This window comes from Haemaphysalis longicornis, unplaced genomic scaffold (genome assembly GCF_048455015.1).
Source record: "Haemaphysalis longicornis isolate Haplotype H1 unplaced genomic scaffold, Haemaphysalis longicornis Haplotype H1 scaffold_1, whole genome shotgun sequence".
Lineage (NCBI taxonomy): Eukaryota > Metazoa > Arthropoda > Arachnida > Ixodida > Ixodidae > Haemaphysalis > Haemaphysalis longicornis.
This window is the reverse complement of record NW_027526203.1, coordinates 201,595,387-201,614,313: the sequence shown is the minus strand read 5'-3', so window position 1 is coordinate 201,614,313 and position 18,927 is coordinate 201,595,387. Positions and strand designations below refer to the sequence as shown.

Sequence of the window (18,927 nt, the reverse complement as noted above, 5' to 3'; positions counted from 1 at the left end):
GTGGGAGATAAACGACTGGTGAGGTCATGAAAGGATGCTTATCTTGCCTTTTCCTCCTCATCAAGCGTGTAGGAAGATGGGACAGGGTGGTGGGATAGCACACGGCGGCGCACGCTTGCTGGTTGTTCCGCTGCTTCTGTTAACGGTTAGTGATATGCTAAGTGAGCGCCAGGGTAAGGAAATGGCGGCGGCCGTTTCCTCCGCTGTTTCAAATTAGAGGTCAACTGAAACAACCGGGCGACGCCCGTTTAGACCTAAATTACCGCATCATGAGATAGTCATGGGGAGTAATCGATTGAGGGAATATTCAAATTGATGCCGCTAGGGCGTGTAAGGTATCAAATTAAAGGTCTCGATGAAGGGAATCACGTGGAATAAATAAAAAAAAAATCCTGAGTATAGTCATCAGATAGTTACAGTGAGTCACAGATTGAGATAAATTCAAAATGATGCCGCAGGGACGTGGGAGAATCAAATTAAAGGTCTAGATATGGGGGAAATCACGTGGGGCAAATGCAAAAAGACTTCGTGATTATTACCATGAAATCGTCATGGTGGGTCATAGATTGAGTTAAAATTCAAAATGGCGCCGCTAGGGTTTGTGGTGCATCAAAATGAAGGTTTCTATGACGTAAATCACGTGGGACAAAAAGGCGTTATCTTTATATCATGAGATACTTAAGGTTAGTCGTTTATTGGGTTAACATTCCAATTGATGCGACTAGAATGTGTGGGGTATCAAATTAAACGTCTCGATGGGGGAAATAACGTGGGGCAAATGCAAAAATGTTTTCTTGTTTAGCCATGAAATAGTCACGGAGAGTCATAGATTGGGTTGAAATTCAAATTGAGGCCGCTAGGGCGTGTGGGTGTAAAATTAGAGGTATTGATGAGGGGAATAACGTAAGACAAATGAAAAATGCGTCTTGGTTAAATTCATGACATAGTTATGACGAGTCATAAATTTGGTTAAACTTCAAAATGACTCCGCTAGGGTGGGAGGGGGGCTATAAAATTTAAGGTGTGGTTGTGGGGAATCACGTCGGACAAATAAAAAAAAATGCTCGCGGTTATAATCATGAGATATTTATCGTTAATCATAGATTGGGATAAAATTCTGGAAGTAACATTCTTGTTGCACGTGGGTACGCCATGACATGTTCAGTCCACGTTTGAGATTTTTGTACACGTGGCGGTGTTGACCGGCTCCAGCAGCGACACCAGTCCCAGGTAGGGCCCCTAGTAATGAAGCAAGCGTGCAAACAAAAACAAAGGCGCTCCCATGAACGCCTCAAGCTTCACAGACTCGTGAGAACAGATGGCTTTGCCACAAGGCATTTTTTAGGATGCAGAACATGAATGGACGGGGCCCTAACTATAGCTTCGATGTAAATGAACTGAGCGCATGCCACCTTGCTCAATGTCCTCTATTTTTCCCCCGGGTCCCAGCGCATGCTCGAGCCTGAATTGTTTTTAACGGCATTTATTTTGGCACAGGAAACATAGATAAGGTGTATGAGTTGATGATGAGGCAAAGTGATTAGTTGAAAATTAAAATGTTCGCTTCACGGATAAAGTTTGGGAGGGAACGATGATGGGACCCATGTATCCATGAATTGTATGCGGATGCGTCGCCTACGCGGAGGCCCGTCGCCGCAACATGTCGCAGTCTCGTCGGACGCAAGGCGAGGCAAGACCACAGCAAGTTGTGTATGTCGGCTATTGCATCGCTGCGGTGAGGCCATTGGCGCGTTACGGCGGGAGTTAAGGCCACCCCCACCCTAATTCTCCCAAGTGAAACCTCCTCGGCAGCTGCAAGACCCGAAGGAAGGGTGGCAGCACACGGTGGAATGAGAGCACGTGTGCGGCGCCGGAGGTGTTCCTTTCTATTAAGCAGGACAGTCGCCTCATCCAGCTCTAACGGGGAAGTCGGTGATGGAATGGAGGCTGCTTGCCGGGCTGCTACGTCCGCCTTGCAGTGGGCTGCCAGTAAGTCACGCGGAACCCATTCAATCAGAATCTTTGAGAAATTTGTGCCATAAGGTGTTGAACACTCTGGGCCAGCATAGGGCTACACGGCTAACTAACCGTTGTAAGCGGACTGCTTGACTCCTCTTTGTCATGTATACGCAGCCTATATGCAGGGTTTGATATCCGATACAAACTTATATTTGTTTGTAGGCGGTGCTAGTCATGATGGTCTAGCAAGTACAGTCAAATCTCGTTACTACGAACCCTACATTAACGAATTTCTAAAATTTACGAATATTTTAATAATACCCGTTAGATTGCGTATATTTTCAATATAAAAATATTTCCGAACTACGCATTTCAGTATAGCGCATATTTCAGAATAACGCACGTAATTTATTTTCCCCATTATAATCGAGGAACATCAGTATTACGAATTCGGCTAGAAGTAACAGCTTCCCAACTCTCGCGTGAAACAGAAACCGCCGTTTCTCTGTGTATTCCCTGAGCACAGTAGCTATCATTTTAACCATGTCTACTGCCAACAGCTAGCTCCACCTCAAAACTGCGGTTTAATATGCACTAGCCTAGCAGGCGCACGGCCGGACTGGAGGAGTGGCGAGCCCGCACCTTCATATGAAAGTGCGCGACCGCCGCTCCTCCAGCCCGGCCGTTGCAGGCGTAGCCACGTTCGCCTCTTTTGTCTCTCGTGTTGGGTGATGGGGCCCGGTCGGTCGTTTTATTTATTTATTTATTTATTTATGGGTACTGCAATCCCCTAGAGGGATTTTCGCAGGTGGGTACAAAAGACGGAAATATTAGCATATAACACCAGGCACACAAATGGAACAGTCACTCACATTTCACATAGTAGGAAGCCATATAACACAAGTCAAACAAAGAAATCACTTGCGTTTTACAAACGTAATCAAACGTAACAAAATAGTACAGATGAAACAACAGTCCCATTTTATGAAAAGAAAACAAAGCTAGCACAGAAGTAAAATTATTTTCTCTGCTTTTCTAGACCAGGAGCAAAGGATGCTAGAGATTATTTTGTAACTTGATGGTTATTTAAACTATTCCAATCCTGCACCATTCTAGGGAAAAAAGAATATTTGAAGCAATTATTGCGGGTACGGAACGGAGTTATTGTACGAACATGGCATTGTCTAGTGGCGTAACCTGAAGAAAATGAAATAATTTTTTCAATATCTATCGTGTAATGCCCATTAACTAATTGATATAAATATTTTAATCGGGATATGCGGTTTGTTTCTGAAATTGAGGGTAAGTTAGCTCTGACTAACAGTTCAGTTACCGAGGTTCGTCCATAACTGTTATATATGAAGCGAACTGCTCTTCTTTGTATTTTTTCTACTTTATGAATGTTAATTTGAGTAAATGGATCCCAGATCACCGCTGCATAATCAAGTAAGGGTAGGACTATCGATTTGTAAGCAAGAATACGGATGGATGGAGGTGAAAGTTTCAAAGTCCTTCGTAGAAAGTAGAGTTTCTGATTAGCCTTGGAAGTTACTATGTCAATGTGTTTTGTCCAGTTAAGATCGTTTGTTATCCATAACCCAAGATATTTGTAGGATTGAACCTTGGAAAGAATGGCATTGTTTGTAAAGTATTGAAAATTTAATTGGTTTTTCTTATGAGAAATGAACATGTACACCGTTTTATCAAAACTGATTGACATTTGCCAAGCCTCGCACCAGAAAACAACCTTGTTTAACGACTCGTTTAACAAAACGTGGTCCTTTGGGGATTCTATTTCAGAGTAAATAACGCAATCGTCTTCATAGAGCCTAATATTTACAGGGATGTCATTTGCTATGTCGTTATTATACAAAATAAATAGAAGGGGACCCAGAACCGACCCTTAGGGGACGCCAGAGTCAACAGCAACCCTGGGAGAGGAATGATTTTTAAAAACTACAAATTGCTCTACAAATTGTTCGTTCTTCACGCTAATAACGTGTGCGGGCAGGTATTTCTTTGTTGTGGGTGATATTGCTGCAAAGTTTGTGCGATATTTATTTATTTATTCACAATACCCCTAAAGGCCCCCTTGAGAGGGTATTACATAGCTGTGTTACATAGCACACATATTGTATTACCGCAGTAAAAGGGGAAAAAATATCAAACAAAAAGGAGCAGGAGTGTTCAAACTGTAAACGCAAATAAATACACATTGTAAACCTGAAAAAAGTGATAACTCAAAATAATCAAAACATCATAGCAACGGAAAAGACAGGAATGTAATACAGATGGTTCAAATTCAAGCACGACCCGATGTACAACCTATCAGCACAACAACAACAAAAAAGAAAATACAGAGCAAAAACAAAAATGTTCAGTGCACGTTTTGAAGGACCGAGAAGAAAAACCCAAAAAGGAGAGGCAAGTGTTAGGTTAGCTCTTGAATTAGTTCCTGGAATTTCCTGTGATCTTTTTGAGAAGCGATATGAGATGGTAGATTATTCCATTCGACTATCGTACGTGGAATGAAAGACCGGGCAAAAGCAGATGAGTGGCAATCTACGCGTTTAACTTTGTTAGAGTGGTCTCGGCGAGGGAAAATGACGGGAGGTGGCTCGAAGAAATCATCGTGAAGTGAAGCGTTGTGATAGAGCTTATGGAACAGTGATAGGCGGCAAAGTTGGCGGCGATGGGCTAGATCAGGTAGTTCGGCGCGACGTTTTAGTGCTGTGACGCTAGAATGAGGTGAGTAGTCAGAATATATGAAGCGAGCAGCCCGGTTTTGCAGAGATTTAATATCAGTTACAATGTATGCCGGATGGGGATCCCAAATGGGTGATGCATATTCAATTTTATAATGTATTAGTGTAGTAAAGGCACGTTTGTGAATGTCAGAAGGAGCATGTTTAAGGTTAGGCTTTAGAAAACCGAAAGAGCGTTTAGCGGAAGCCATGGTGTGTTTGATGTGATAATGGCATGACAGATCGGGTTGGAGTTGAATTCCCAGATATTTAAAAGTGGAGACGAGATCAATGTTGCGGTTATTGAGCACGTAGGAGGTAGGAAAGCGGGAGGCGCGATTAGTGAAGGACATATACTTAGTTTTAGAAGGGTTTAGGGTCATTAGACAAGATGAGCACCATGCATTCATAGCGTTAAGATCAGTTTGCAAAGCTTCACTGTCATTATCGCAAGGAATTATTCGGTAAATCACACAGTCATCAGCAAAAATTCTTATTCGGGAAGAAACACAGGATGGTAAGTCTTTAAATAGATTAAAATCAGTAGTGGTCCTAGTACGCTGCCCTGAAGTACTCCGGAAGTAACAGGTCTGAAAGAAGAGGTACAAGTGTTAGCAGACGTGAACTGTAGGCGCGATGAAAGAAAATATTTTACCCATGATAAAATGTTAGAGTGAATGTTAAGCCTAGAAGGTTTTGTCAGGAGCCTGTGATGACGAACACGCTCGAGAGCTTTTAAAAAGTCAAGAAAAATGGCGTCAACTTGGGATCCATCGTCGAGAGATGAATGAATGTCATGAATGAAACCTGCCAGCTGTGTGTCACAAGAATATCCTCTGCGAAATCCATGTTGGTACTTACGTATAATGTTATGATCACCCAAGTAGTTGATAATTTGTGTGTGTTTATATGTTCGATGAGTTTACAAATGTTACTGGTTAACGAAATGGGATGATAGTTTGGGGTGAAGAGCGTTCACCAGATTTGAAGATTGGAATTACTTTTGCAATTCGCCAGTCATGGGGGATGCAACCTGATGATAAGGATTCGGAAAAAAGAGCACACAGTATGGGATAAATGCTAGCTGATAAATGTTTGAGTATTTTGTTATTGAAGCCTACATTATCCGAAGCAGTAGAAATTTTAAGTCTATTAAGCAATGAAAATATTCCCACTTCACTGACTCTTATTTCTGGCACGCTGATGCCTGGAATGGAGTTAACTTTAGGGCATGATGTGGTGTCTTCACACGTGAATACTTGAATGCGTCGTTAAAAACCTGTGCACACTGAGACATGGGAATGGCATCATTATTACTGTTAGTCAGGACGATATCAGCATGGCTAGGAGAGTTGATAACACGCCAAAATTTCCGAGGGTTATTTTTTAACATAGATGATAAGTCATGTATGAAAAAATGACGGCGAGTTGATGCAAGCAGTGACTGATATTCTTTATCGCATGTTTTGTAACGCAGCCAGCTATCGGAAAAGGGATCCTTTTTGCGGCGATAAAGATGTTTCTTTTTGTTATTTAGGCGTCGAAGTCGCTGGTTATACCAAGGAGCGGTGTTTTCTGTTTTTATGGTGATGGTTGGAATGAATCTGTTGATTTAATTAGTAAGTGCGTTTTTGAAAATGACCCAATTATCTTCAACTGAACGCGATCCATGTAGTTCAAAGAAATTGTCTGCGAATGACAGCAGTTCATTGTTAATGCTTGTGTAGTCAGCCTTATTGTAACATCTTATTTGTTTCTTAGTAGTTTTGCGCTTGATAGGAGAAATATGAAGAATACCGGTAAGGACGTCGTAGTCCGATAGCCCATCGAGATGCGGGATGTCAGACAAAATATCTGGATCGTCGGTGAAAACTAAGTCGAGAATGTTAGCCGATGTGTACGAACAGCGTGTTGGTCGACTAACTAGATGAACCAGTTAAAAATCGATACAAGACTGAACATAGTTAGGCGCTTCAGTTTGCCCAACCGTAACGGATTAAGGGGACCAGGAAATATTAGGAAAGATGAAATCGCCAAGAATTAAGAGTAGAGAATTAGGAAAACGGGAGCAGATTAAGTTCAGCACACGGGTGAATTCACTTGAAAAATCAGTATTCGAATCGGGAGGCCGGTAAAAAACTCCAACTGTTAGATCCCGAACACTACACTTTACGGAAACCCATACACATTCCAAAAAATAAATAACATACACAGGCACTGGAAGCACGTCATGTCTTATAGCTAGAAGGTCACCTTTTTTTCTGTTTTCTATACTAACGGAAGAACCTATAGTCAGCCCAGGTGAGAAAAATACTGCTATCGGGAACGTCCTCGTTTAACCACGTTTCAGTTAGCGCTATAATTGATGGAGTGCAAGAATAATGAATGCAGCTGAATGAAAAAGATGAATGCAGCTAGCGACAAAGCAAAGAAGAAGCGAGAGCAGTCATCATCTTTAGTGACGATGACGACGCGAAGGAAGACGACTGTGGTTCACCGAACACAGAAGAAATTGATTGATTGATTGATTGATTGATTGATTGATTGATTGATTGATTGATTGATTGATTGATTGATTGATTGATTGATTGATTGATTGATTGATTGATTGATTGATTGATTGATTGATTGATTGATTGATTTTAGGGTTGAACGCACCGACGCAACGCAGGCGATGAGGCGCGCCGTAGTGGAGCGCTCCGGATTAATTTGGACCACCTGGGGATCTTTAACGTGCGCCGAAATTTCGTACACACGGGCGTTTTTGCTTTTCGCCTCCATCAGAAAAGCAGCCGCCGCGGCCGGGAATCGAATCCGCGTCCTCGAGCTCAGCAGCGCAACGCCTTAGCCACTGAGCCACCACGGCTGGTCAGAAGAAAATGAGATCGTGGCGAACATTGATGAGTGAGTGAAACACTTTATTAAAGACGAGAGGCCATAAGGCCCTGAGGGGAAGTGAGGATGGAAAGGGGGAGGAGAAAGCGAAAGGTCACAATTCACACAATGCACACAGTTCTAGTCTTGGGGTCCAATTCACAGAAGGCACAGTTGTTTTCGTGCACATTAACAAATTCCGCACTTTCATAGCTCCGTGCAGTGGCGTACCCGATGAGGTATTGTGCAAGGTGGAATGTGTATATAGCGTTCCTAATAAGCCGTGCATGCTGCACGCGCGAAAAGAAAATAACTGTTTTCTTCAAATGAAGTAGCTTTGAGGTGAGCGCAACGCTTTTATTTGAGAGTTTGCCTGTCTGCACACGCGCCTACTGCTCACGTCTGTCATTTTCATTCCTACACTCTAATCCTGGTAACCCATAATGTAACTTCTAAACGGAAGTAACCTATAAAATAAAGGTTACAATGGATTCATTTTGATGTTTTCTTTATCCCAGTCCGTTCTAAGGGTTACAAGCGTGAGGTTAAAAGCGATTTATAGGTTACAATATTGATTTATAGGTTACATCAACAAAATCTGACATGTAACCTCTACGTTGTAACCTATAAAACGCCCTGTAACCTCTAAGAGATGCTCGTCGCGCCTTCTCTCCCGGCGGCCGTTGATTTCTCCGTTGCATGACGGGATATAGAGAAATGGCGGCGCCGGCAGGCCCGGTGGCCGCGTTTTCGCGCCACTCGAGCCTTTTAACCGCTGTGATACCCTTACGATGAAGCGAGGGTTGCTGTTACAAGACTCATTTGTCGGCGTGAGTCGCGGAGGCTGCGGCGAGCCCATTTGTGACTGGCAGCGCTTCACGGCCCGTTCTTCTACGACCAGCATCAAGTTCGCATGTTGGACCAATGCCCCGGCGCCAGTGAAAGCGAACTCGGTGAGTATATTCCCTTAACGGTTTCCGTGCTTTCATTGGATGTATCTTTTCGCTGGGGACTTTTCAATTTGAAATTGCAGCATTCGAGAGGGATTTTCGTTACCTGACTGGTTGCTTCGCTGGACGTTTTCTGTTGTCCGCGACGGCAATTGAATGAACTCACGGGCTTGCGTTCGTTGCGTCAGACTAGAGCGGACGATCGGGAAAGCACAGATAACGGCGCCTGTGACCTGCTTTCTGCTCTGTTTGCGCGCCTTCGTCATGTGTTGAGCGTTTTGTTTACGCTGTTCGCTGCATCGGGCGCACTTGACGAGTTATTGGCCCATGTAATTGTCAGGTAGCTCTGTTTGAATAATTGAATTTTTTCCCATTAAAGTCTTATATTATCGCGCTATTCTCTGGGTATTATCATTTTGTTTCAGCCGTCGGGAAATGTTCATTTTTCTCGCTGCATATATTCGGAATGGTGTCTAGTTTATTGGTCTTGTAGTAATATATCCGGATAAACACAAGGTGTGTGCTACAGAAAAGTAGTCCACTTAATGCTGCCCGAAATTTCTTAACTCACTTTCGTCCAGCACAAGCCTCTTTTTTGTGAAAGTTTGCCTTACGGCACAATAAAACGTTTTCGTATGTACAACACTCCTCATTTTTTTCATTCTTTTCCTTGAGTGGGTAAATTTGGTGTTAGACATTTTGAGACAGCGGGCCATGTCCACCATGTTAAGTGGTTTATTATTCTCATTCGCACAAATCAGTCCTTTATTTATTCGCGTGGTATTGCAGGGCAAATGATTGTCTCGCGCGATCCTAGTGTAGTGCAGTAAAGCGACTTTACAGAATGGTGGTATGTATGAGCCAGCATGCAGGCTGCTTGATTGTTGTTTTTTGATGATACAGAAATTGTGACGAATTACACAGTGACAGGTGCAGGTGTAAAAATGGGTTCTGCACCCCCATCGGATCCTGGCTGTTCAAAAAGTGTGGTTGCATCTGGCTACCTATGCTATGACTTATCAGCACTACTGCTTTTTCTTGCAGGCAGTGTTCCTTGAGCTGACAACCAGGACTCCCCTGCGTATGACACAAGTTGAAATGAAGTCTGATTTCAGCGGAAACAACGGTATGAAAATGCAATAACTAAAACACATTCATTCAAATATTCTTTGTAAAGATGGCACCCAGGCCTGCACAGACAAAAGTATGATTCACTTGTCAAAATGCGAGGCCTTTCTTCAAGTGTTATGATGTTATATTTCGTATCTTATTTTGCCTCATGTTTAGTGACTCTTTCTATCAGTTCGTTACTACATGAACGTTATGAATTCGCATAACGATTTCCTCAGCATGGAGCTTTGTCGTTTTTCAGCAACTCTAGCTATTCTATAAGATGCGTAGTTTTGCAGAGCCAACAAGAAGAACTCTTTTTCTAAAATAGCTCTGTAAGAAATCTCCAGTTGTTAGTGAGTGCTTGTGCTGTGTTCTTTTTTTCGTCTTGTCAAGTTTGAAGTGTTCTTTCATTATGAATGTATACCAACTGCCCAGCTCTAAAGCCTATTACATTTTAACCCAAATAACCCTTCGAGTCATTACAGGTACAGACCTCCTGGGAATGCCACTTGAAGATCGGTGCAAGTTCTAGATGTATCCTCTCCCACAACACATCTGGACGAAGAAAAAATGTAAGTTGGCGATTCCTTTTTACTGATAGCCGAGGAAGAAACCACCGATAAGAACAGGGGGGGGGGGGGGAGGAGGATGTTTAAGTACAGCCAAAAATGTGACGCAGGTGGCGTCAGCATCGTGAAAGCACGTTTCCTGGGTTTAGTGCGACGTTCGCTCTGTTGCGTGTACTAGTGATTCCACATGAAGGCGCGGAAACGTTTTTGTTTTCTCTTTTGCAAATGTATGTCAGTTTATCTCGTAGCCCAAAGTTTCTGCCTGTTCTGGGTGAGCATGCAGAAACATTTCGCGAGATAAACTGGAACACGGCACGATTAAAATTCGGGAAGGTTGGCTGGTATGACTATAGTGGCTTCGCGTTTTTCTGAACAATGCTGCCAAATTGCTCTGTGTAACGATTACTGAAATTATGTGCAATTATTAGGAAAGGCCGTAAATCACTCCTCTGGTGTGGCCTTTCATACCATTCTCTGGTCTCCGTCTTCATTTTCGTGCAATATATTTTTCGTACTTCACATGCCTGTGGTTTGGTGTGAGGGGCTTATGGTTGCACTGGATTTTGTTCTTTTTCTGATATTTTCTGTAGATGGCTCTTCAAGGTGGGGAAATCCAAGTGACGGCCCCTCACATATATACCCCCATCTGCGGCAGCAGGGAACAAGATGACCGCGGGAAATCTTCAGCGTGCCCTGATTTTGTGCCTGCTTGTGTACTTTGTAAATTGCGAAGCTTATCTCTGAATTTTTCCAAGCGCCTTTTTTCGTGCAGGAAATTATAGATACCATTTAAAGTTTGTCCAAAAGACAGATTGCAATCGGCCTAGAAACGTGTTAGTGCTGCATAAAAAACGATAACTTGGCGTGGGAATCACAACTCAGGTGGAACTGTAAAGAGGAACCTAAGAGGGAAGTGTAAAGATGGATTCGTAAAGACGAGTGAATTCCAAGTGTAATATTAGACTGAGTGAAACGGAAAATGTAGGGAACATAGCCATAAACACTGCTTTGTATGAAAAAGTAAATTTGTAATAAATGTTCTTTCTACTTTCCCACATTCTGCGTTTTTTCTGTGGGGAACCATGACAACAACACTGTACTGGGAAAGTGCACCCCTGAGAACCTCTTATAAATGTAGCTCAAACTCGAATTCGTCTGAAATTGTTCAATGGCAGTATCCAAACAATTCGGAATGCTTTGCATACATCCGTGCAAATATTGAGGTAAAGAATTGGTATATTTTGCCATGTTTGTGGAGCTGTTGACGCAACATTTATTAAATAGGTTTAATAAGGATATATGAATAAACCGAATTTTACCTGGAAGTCTAAAGCAATATAGGAAACACCAATTCGCCCAGGAATCCGCACTCGTCCAATACTCATTAAGGAACGATAATAACGTTGGGGTGGTTCGCAGCTTTGCTTTTTAATAAATAGCCCACAGGTGTTTCATAATAATAAATGTGAATGTTCAAAACTACCGATGCGAAACTTCTGGAAATGTGCTCCTGTTAAATGCGCAAATATGTGTGTATGTACTGCAATTCTCTTTTGATAATCATGGCCTAGGTTGTCAGACAAGAATTTTCGGCTTAAGGCTATGTTATCATAACTTTGGCGTCCTTTTAAAGTATGCTATCAAGTGTATCTTTCCACTCAAGCTTGGTTTCACTAAAGCCTAATGTTGTTTAACTAAAGCTCAATTTAGCAAAAGACCTATCATGCATGTTTGATACCGGTTTCTTAAACGGCACAAAGCTGATGCAAACATCAAATTTAGTTATGCCTGTTTACAGGACTTAAGCGTTGCCAATACCCACGAAGATTTTTGGGTGACAACCTGGGTAACGATTATCGAACAGGTAATGCAATGCATATATATTAAGAGAACATTTTCAAGCTTTTTGGCACTGCTGTTTTAGGATTTATAAATGTAATTTCTCTTTTAGCCCCAGCCGTGTGGCCGGCAGTTTATTCAAGGGACGAAGAGAAGACACCCGACGCAAAAGTTTAGACGGCGCAATGGACAGCATGGTCGCACATATCTTCCACTAACGCAATGTTTGTTGACCACGCGGGAAAGGCGCCTTGGGGGTGTCGCCACAGCGGCGCCGGCGAAAGCGCACCTGGCGCGCAACATCACACCTTCCAATTTGTGTGGCCTTGGACGGCGGTAGATGTAACTTATATAAAGGTATACATGCTGAAAGCTGCAAAGTAACCCATAACTGCGTAACCCTTACGTGTATACGTATATAAAGGTTACGAAGATATAGGTTACATTTGTACCTTATAAATTATAGGTTACAAAAATTCGAAAATGTATACCTCTATTAAGGGTTACCCAGCTTAGAGTGTAGGTTTGAGCACTGGCTTATAACCGCCAGTTTTTCATAACAACGATATTTCAAAATAAGGAACGATTATCGGTGATCCCGCGTGATTCGGTGTATCCAGATTTGACTATATAGCTATTTTAAATATACAGCAGAAATTATTTACGACCTCACTGGAGTTACAAGATCACGTCTTTTTTACCAAACGCGAGAATTTGAGCACAGGAGTTTGCGCCCGTACGTTTCGTGAAGTCGCGTGAATTTTCCAAACTCTGACTCCATATAAATTCTGAGTCCATCTTAGTCCCAGTTCTGAGTCCAGTTTGCGTTCCAAGCCCGAGTGAGTTCTGAGTACATTTTGAGTTTTGATTTCATTTGAGTTCTGCGTCCATTTGAGTTCTGAGCCGGAGTGAGTTCTGGGCCAGAGTGAGCTCTCAGTTTTGCGCTCGCTGTGAGTATGAGTTTCAGTGAGCGTATATGAGTGAGCAATGAGTCTGAGTTTGAGTGAGAGGTGATTTCAAAAATAAATTTGTGAGCTAGTTTGAGGGAGCCGGTCCAACTTTGCCGAGGTATGTGTCCTAGCGTGGGCTGCACAGTCCCCCCCCCCTTCCCCCCCCCCCCCCCCGAAAGTGTCGGCTACTTTCGAAGTATCCACTTTCTTGCATCTGTTTTCGGCTACGTTGCAAAGCACGCAAAACGACACAGTCGAAATCCATCTTCACGGTAGCGTCCCCTACATCAAGTAGCTTCCTGTGTCGCGTCGATTTTCGACGTCACGCGGGCTTCAGAGCCACGGCTTCCGGTCTTGTCTTCACAGAGGCCCGAGTCGGGCGAAGGTGGTGCCGCGGGCGCACATCATCGCCGCCGCCGAATCTCACTCCTTGGGACCACGCGCGGCTTCCGGTCCTGTGGGAACGGCGCGCGCGCGCCCGAGGCCCCTCCGGCGCTGTTTGTGGAAGGAAGCGGTGCGTGCGTGTTGCTGGCGGGCGAAAGTGGTCCTGCGTCCACGGTGGCGCAGATGGAGTGGAACATCGCGCCAGCCACGCGTTCAGGGTCAGCGCGCACTGGGCATTGTTTCAAGCGGCTCCTTTTCACGACTCAATGGAGTCCTCCGCGGTCCGTGTCAACTCGCGCTCCGGGGCAGGGAGAAGAAAGCTGGCTCAAGGTCGCGCCTTATCGCCCCGTCGCGAGCTCCTCTTGTCGCGCCTCCGGTCGCATTGTCCGCCGCGGGGCTGATTTTATAATTAAGCAGCACGACCCGAGCTTCCGGCGGCGTGCTCCTCGCGTGCTGGTCGCGGGCTCCTTCTGCCTGACGTTTCACGAACGCGCTCATCCTCTGTACGGCGGTGGGGGCGGAGTGGCAAAGGAGCGGGCCGTCCTCTTGAAAGCAACAACCATTAAGGGCCCCCTTTCGATCGGGTTGTCGCGCGCATGCTTGTACAAAGCGGACAATGCGGAGTGGAGGTCCATTTATTTCCACACACTCGTAATCAATATCCACTGCATCCACAGTCTCTCCGAACGCTTGCAACCATGTCCTGGAAGACAGATCAGCGGAGCAAAAGTAATAGGGCCTGATGCGCGTTGTGCAACAGCCAAGGCAGTCACGTGTCCAAAGAGGAGCCTTGGATCCAAACACGTTATCGACCAAGCACTCAGTCCCGGCGTTGTCTGCTCTTCTCTCGTCCTCGTGCTTAACGATGTTTAATGTCACCATGATTGACCAACTTCCCCTGGAAGCTGCCCTCATGCTCCCAGAACTGCAATTAAATTTGAACATGCTTTCCTACGTAGTACGTCCTACCTGCCCACCAATAGGTCCAGTTCACGCAAACTTCACGCGGTGACTCCTTTCAGGCCGCAGCCACACACTGACACTCTTTGCATGATTTCGGAGTCATCACTCATCAGTATATCCGGGTCCACACAGCAACAATGCACTGAATATACGAAAAAAAATGGGAGAAAGGAAGTAGCAAGCGGAGGTTACCTGATCCTTTGGGAAGTATTTAAAGGCGCGTATACGTTACAGCCAAACGCCGTAAATCATGCAAGTGATGAGGGGCCAAGAGGGGTACCTCCGCTCCGAACGTTTCGACTGCGAACGCGCCAGAAGCCGCCTCTCGAGAAAGTGGCTGCTGCACTTGGGCGCGTAATCTCGAGCTGGGATCTCAGAGCTCCCTCCGTCTTTGTGGGCGGCAGGTACAAACGCGCGCTTCCAGGAGTCGCATTCGCCCGGTCGCGCGCGTGGTCTTCCGCGGCGGCCGAGTGACAAGCCGGCGAGCTTTCTTCTTAGGCGCCCCAAAGCGCCGCCGTCGTTGGCCGCGCAGACCCTTCTTCTTCGCGTCCAAAGTCGTTCGACTCAATGGGCTTTTAAGTTAACAAGGACTGGCAGCTGCGGCCTTTTTTCTTTTTCTCTTCGCGCGACACCCAGCGAAGATGGGAATGGCACGGGGGTGGCGCGTTACAACGGCTTCTGCTCTTGGCGGCCGCCGCCGCGGGAGGCACCAAAATGAAGGTGCTTTTCGGAGCTCTGTCGGTGTAATGAACCTTCGTCTGTGTCGGTGTCATATGTAGGAGTGAGTGGTGGTAAAAATTAGCGTGAACGTGGGACCGCCGGGTCTAGTATTTGCTGATGATGTTCGCTTCGCAGGTCTCAGCCCTGCAGCGGCGTGATTATTGCTATGTTTTCAAACAGTGCCAAGGGACAAGAAACGAGAGGTGGCAGGGCGTGGTCTGACTGACGATTGAATGATTTATTCCGCAGGATCGCGCAGCACATACAGGGGCGTTGAACTGTACACATACAAAAACTAAAAAGTCCATGCACCAAACAAACTTTTTCTGGTTACAGAAATCGACAGCTGTACCCACGTGGGCGCGTGGATGTACACAGGGGAAAACAACCCCCAATGCGTCAACAAAAATGTCATTGGTGCTACGTAGGAACTTCCTAACCGACAATGCGATGGTCGTCTAGCTGATGAATCTGTGTACAGTCGAAATGAGGAAAGGTTCAGCAGCTTTTCCTCATGGCAGAGTTTCCGTTAACTCGTCGTAGTACAAGTGATATTGTGGAAACCTTCTACATTTAGATTGGCAGCATAACGACCGTTATAAACTTCAGCCCTTTTGCAATGCGAATGGTGACACTTTTGTTGTCACTCGGTCGTGTTGTTATGCCATACGCAGAGCCATGCCCCCTTCTCACGTACAACGCCCTATTTGGGTCACTGGAGAAGACGAGTGGGTGCCTGAACTGCGTAGCTCAATATGTCTTTTTGTGTGCGCCTGTAAAGTAATATCCATTCGAACGAATATTCCCTGCTGACAAACTCTTCTGAAAAGCCCCGCAGATACCAGCACGCACCAATGTAAATACACCAGAATTGAGCGAGCTTTTTGCAGTGTCATTCTGTTCAATTAACTTGTTTCCGGCCTTCGCTCTATTATCGGTGTAACCAGAGCGAACTCGCGTCTATTTTTCGCTTGTATTTTTATTTGGCGCACCAACCAGTCTTATTCCTAGGGATTAGCACACCTTTATCCAATAGACTGTCAAGCCACGTGCAGTTACTGCCCAGCGCCCGGAACCCTATACCATCAGGTGCGGAAGTGCCACAGAACACCGGCTCTGCAACCAATCCCCGACCCCTCCATACAACAGTGGACGGCGCGGTTGACCAGCACGGACCCTACGTTCCAGCTTGACCTGGTGAAAAGGGGCCACGCAGCCAGAAGTAGCCAGGGGATCCCGGAATTGGTGCACGGGGCTGGTTGTTGTTCTCAATAAATATTTTAGTAATTCATTTATTCAGACCCACCCGCAGCCTGGAACGGAATTTGGAATACCCTCCCGAAACAAATTTCATCGTAGCATCAGTCTCCCCTTCAGCTTGATTGTTCCGATTTCTAAACTACCACGCTATAGGGCGGTCATATAGGCCTCGAGCTCGGGAAGGATTTTGTGCTATTTTGTCAAAGCGAAGCCGAAGTGTTCTCACTGATGGAGTCTGTAACGCGAAAACGCCAAAGTGAATGGGAAAAAAAAAATGCTTCCCGTGCCCGGAATCGAACCTTGGTACCTCGCGTTATGAAGCCGGCGTCTATCCGATTGCTCCATTTCGGAATGGGCAGAGTGGTTTGGAAAAATTAGAGGACAATCAAACAATTCGTCACGAGAAAGCTTCGTGTTCAACCACCGTCGTCGTTTGATAAAGGGGTGCGTGATCTTTTTGTGTCTCCAGCACAAAAAAAAAAAGAAAAAAGTAAAGCAAGAAAAAGAAAGACAATCAGTGCCCAGAGGTGGTCAGCATCCAAATATGCATTGGAACAATATACCACGTGAAATGACACTTCACAAGCTCCCTACCAGTATACAGATCCAAAAGCAATTTACGTGCCCCGAAGTCAAATGTCGGGTGCTCGCCAATTTCTTCTATAAAACTTCCTCTTCGTTGTAACTTAGGCTGTACTCGATTATCTCTGCTTCGATTACTGTCTAAACTTACTGAAATGTCATGCGTTGAAAGAGCTCCATAGTTAAATTCGTGATCGCACGTCAACATGTTGACGTGCGTTCGTGTACAAAACTGCGCATGGGCGTCCTGCACTGGACGTTCGTTTTTTGAGGTTTTTGTTTTTAATTATCCCTACAAAATTTAATTCTATTTATGGAAGCACACTACACCCGAACTCTCAGAAAATTACTAGAACTTTCATACCAAAGCCGTCTTGTAATAGCAGCAGCGCGAATTAAAAAAAAAACGTCGCAACCCCTCTCGTGACTATCTGTGAGGTTTGATTGGATAGTCGATGATGTAACCACGACGATTTCAGTTGGACATCGTTTATCGTCCCAATCTCCCTTCGGTCACGCACGCACTGATGCTTCAAAGCACTGCCGAGCAGTGACGTTGTGGGGGGATGTGGTCACCTGAAGAGAATGGGGCGTCATAACTGGAAACCACTTTCGGTCAAAATACCATCAATTACAAAACTTCCTCTTTTGACGCAACGCCTGCCGTTGAAGATTTCCCCAGCCTCCTTCGCTCCTAACGAACACTTTAACAGCCATTGACCTTGAAGCGCTCTCGCAGGGCCCTTGCGGTAGCCATCTGCGGTAATGTATGCGTTATTGAAGTACGGTGCTGTGTCGGCTACAGTCGCCTGTGTAGGTTACATTATTATTTGTGTCGTTTTAGTTTGCAGGCGTTGCTTTAAAAGTAGCTTTTGCTACAAGTTATCTTAAAGTAGCTGCTGAGATTCGAAATGGCGCGAAGTTCTCGACGCATGGCCACGCCGTTTGTCTCAACGGGGTGACTCCACCGAGCCCCTGGCCTTTTCCCTGATGACGACTGCTCCATCTTACAACACCTAATTGCCATGGGAACCTCATTAAGAAGCATGAGTGACATTTTATACACTTGAGCCTCAAAGCTCTCCCGTAAAACATCCGGTGAGAAAAGCTATTTGACAGCATCAGCTGTAACACCCGGTATTGCTGAATGTGGGATCTATCTATGAGGGCGTTCGCATATATCGCTTGATGCATGGCCCAGTAAGGTGTGCCCCAGTAATTGCATACGTTCCTACCTGCAAAGGGGCTTTAGTCAATGCCTGTCACAAGAGCTAATCAAATATATAAAACTTAGTAATAGCTTTCAAGTGGTCACCTCCAGGTACACCGCCACGGTGCCGATAAATGTATTCACTCTTCCTTTCCTACCTGGAAACACTAATATAGCTACCTCCGGCACTAAGCGGCATATTGTGACCTGCTCGAACGAGCAGTTTACCCTTTCTTGTCTCCATTTTGCTCTTGATGCGGTTTTCTTTATAAAGTGGCTATCGAATGCGTTTATTCTTGCAATTTAAAGGAAGCCGGCCAATAGCGGGAATATTGCTGGTATAACGTCACAGAAGCACGCAACTATCCCACTCTTTGAGGAATAAAGAGATATTTTTTTCAGCGGGCTTCGAAGTTATGTAATGAGCCTTTCGCAGTGATATCTGGATCGGGTAGCCACCGAATCTAAGGGATCGGTGTGCTTATTGACTCAATTATAAAACAAAGAAATTCAAAATTTTGAGCGTTTAACACGCCGTATCTGCACTTGCGCTGTGAGACGCACCGTAGTGAAGGCACCGGATTAATTTTGACCACCTGGGTCTCCTTAGCGTGAGCTCAAATCTCCACACACGGGTGCTTTAGCTTTTCGCCTCCAACCGAAAAGCAGCCACGTGGCCGCAATTTAACCCGCGTCCTTGGGCTCAACAACACAGCACCTTAGCCACTGAGCAACCGCGGCGGGTACCAATCATAAAACAATTTCAGATGTTGAAAAAAGGGGCAAAAAGGTGTTGCAGTGAACCTTTAA

The 18,927-nt window shown here is 45.0% G+C and overlaps 1 long non-coding RNA gene across 1 annotated transcript; it reads left to right on the top strand.

The window, feature by feature from the left end:
• The first annotated feature begins 8,353 nt into the window (after positions 1 to 8,353).
• Positions 8,354 to 11,205, top strand: LOC144167917 (uncharacterized). The gene is made up of 4 exons (XR_013322147.1): positions 8,354 to 8,530; positions 9,572 to 9,653; positions 10,126 to 10,212; positions 10,800 to 11,205. It is a non-coding gene; the product is annotated as an uncharacterized LOC144167917 (long non-coding RNA).
• The last annotated feature ends 7,722 nt before the right edge of the window (positions 11,206 to 18,927 follow it).